Source organism: Bombus impatiens, unplaced genomic scaffold (genome assembly GCF_000188095.3).
Source record: "Bombus impatiens unplaced genomic scaffold, BIMP_2.2 scf_0060, whole genome shotgun sequence".
Taxonomy (NCBI): Eukaryota; Metazoa; Arthropoda; class Insecta; order Hymenoptera; family Apidae; genus Bombus; species Bombus impatiens.
In genome coordinates this window covers 611,464-614,196 of record NT_176479.1, presented here as the reverse complement: position 1 = coordinate 614,196, position 2,733 = coordinate 611,464, and the positions used below count along the sequence as shown (strand labels likewise).

Below are 2,733 nucleotides of genomic sequence, written 5' to 3'. Positions count from 1 at the left end.
GGCCGAAACCTTGACTGAATTACCCCGCAGCAGCGGCCAAGGCCATGCGCCCTCTCGCTCGAGCCAACCAAGCCACAGTCCGTACACCTCTGTCGTTTCGCCTTCTGCCTTCTTCGTTCGTCTCTCTCTAACCTTGCCGGCTTCCTCTCGGCCTCTCTTCTGCCTTGCCCGAACCTCTTCTTTCTGTCTTTGTTTCCAACAGAGACTACGATCCTCTGCGCGACTCCTTGTCCCGTTTCATCCTTCGATTTCTATGTCCCTTTTTCTCATACATGTTAACTATGTGGTTCTCGAGAGGCTCGTTCCATCTTCGATTTAGGGACATTGCGGGGTTTATATGCCTCTGTGTCGAGAAGCCTCTTAATTGATCGATGTCAGTGTACTCTTTTAGAGACCGACGGTGAAAGGTAGCGGTGCTCAGGTAACTTATTCTTCGGACACATTATGTTTAATGGCTTTTCTGTATTTGGACAAAGCTTCTTTGGTTATAATGGCTTTGACTAGCGAACGTGTATATATGGTTTTGGGACCATGCTTGATGTAATATCCGGTTACTCGAAATTCTCCGCTGTGGATCTCATTCATTAAAATGGATTTACGTATACTCGAAACACTGGAGGATCCGTGTTCCCCTAACTTTCGAAGAACCGGTAAATCGACAAGTTACGAATTGCAGATTAGAGTTTTCCATTTTACAATCTTATAATCTTTCGTAGAGTAGTATAATCAGATAACTCGCGATACGCGAAATTTCATTGGATTTTATTGCCACTCTTGCCGCTATTATGCAACAGCGTTTATTAACATCAGCGACTTATACTTGGTGACTCATCAAATTTCATTAATGATATCGATTCAATTGTGCAGAACGGCCCTGAACTTTACCGTGAATATTAATTCACTCCCACTAGGTTGTTACTAGTTTCAATATTCTATCCTTTAAAAACGAAACTCCGTTTCCTCTACGAGGTGACAGGGATTTCCTGGTCACCTACTCGAATCGATTGTTCGGAGCTGATACAAAATTCGGGAACGTGTACACGCGGCAAGGCGAGAGCCCAGTTCCGATTCGAAGGACGATAGGCACGTGCGTGCTCACAGGCAAAAAACGTGATACAGGTTCGATGAACTTGCCGCCGCGCTACGCCGTTTTCGTTGCCCGCTCGTAACGAAACTATCTCCAGATTTCGGACTAGCATTAGCCTTATCGTTTAGCGTCCTCGTGACTAGGCCACCGGCTATCGTGGAATTTTACGGCTGCACTCGGATCGGTTTACCGCTGATCAAATGATTCGCGGGCGGCTAGTGCAGCGTCGTGCAACGCGCCATTTCCTTTCTGGATAGAACTGCAGAACAGAAAAATTTGCTAACGTTTGTGCGATTGCTCGTTAACGAAACTCTTCTATAACGTTCGCCGATTAATCGCGTCGTTTGCACCTTTCGTGATTTATCGCGTTCGAATCAACCCTCGGGTCGCTGCATTGTGCAACCACCCACGCGATCTACCTCTGCCACCTGTCCAATGACGAACACTTACGCGTTTCAACAGTGTATGTTTCGAACTTGACTTCCTTCCTTCTTATTGGATCAATGGCCGATCGTGAGGATTCTGTTATATAGATTTTAGCAAGGTGTTTAGTAAGAAATGTATTTATAATTGTTACGTCGTTATTGTTGGAGCAATTTATTGATATTATCAGCTGGTAAAGTATCGCGTAAGAGTACCGTGGAATTATCAAGAGCAACTGTCAGAGAACAAAGCGTAAAGGTGTGTTATAATAATTGCCTTGTCACTGTCTGGCTATTTTTAATATCGCACATTGCGATAATTGTTTAAACGCGAGACGATCGTAGCACCACAGATTTTTCCTTTTTACATCGAATGTTTGAGGAAAGGTAGAATTTTATACTCGTAGTAATGAATTAAACGTAGATAAGATATCGAAATAGTAAACATGCGAATAATCACGTAAAAATCATCGAGAAAATGTTACGTAATGATAGAGGAGTAAAAAAGTTATGAGAAAATACGAAACTCTATTTACTCTTCCATAAGACGTGTCTTCCTTTCATTTGAATATGGCATTCATATGTGCAAATTACAAATTGACGTATGTACATACGTTTTGAAATATTTCTGCCTTGTTCCACATCGTCTGGCATGCATATTCATTCACTTATTGGCGTAATTCAACCACATTATTTCGAATTGAGGTCATAAAATATCCTGGCGAGGAGATTATATAAATTCACATTTCACGCGCTGAAAACGTCGAATCTAACTCTCGCGTCGCGACTGCAACGATTTGAAAAACCATCCAACAAACTCGCCAAAGCTGGTGCCTCGATTCCCCTTTCTCGATTACAACGGCGTAACCCTATCTTCCTTAAGAACCGGAAGTGTCTCCCATTGTCAATTCGAAATCCCACGAAACGGTAAGATCTAGAGCAAAGAAATACGATATTTTCGGGGAAAAATGCTGCGGAAGGGCCGACTCGATGGTGACAATAAACTGGCAACCCAAACACAAGACCCTTCAACCCTTGCCTGGACACGCAACCCTTTTGCGGCGCAGATTCAGGCTCGGTCGTACGGTTTGCCCTCGTAAACGTTGCACCGACTTTTTTTTCCTCTTGCTTTCGGCATGTTTATGCGTTTATGAGGCAGCAATAAACGGCAAACTTTCTCCTGGACGGTGTGTGCACGACAGCCACTCGACCAGGAGTGGCTGG

At 43.8% G+C, this 2,733-nt stretch overlaps 1 protein-coding gene across 2 annotated transcripts in view; it reads right to left on the bottom strand.

The window, feature by feature from the left end:
- LOC100744917 (ecdysone-inducible protein E75) overlaps positions 1–2,733 on the bottom strand; it is a 227,708-nt gene that overhangs the window by 18,488 nt on the left and 206,487 nt on the right. The gene's annotated exons all lie outside the window — the stretch shown is intronic.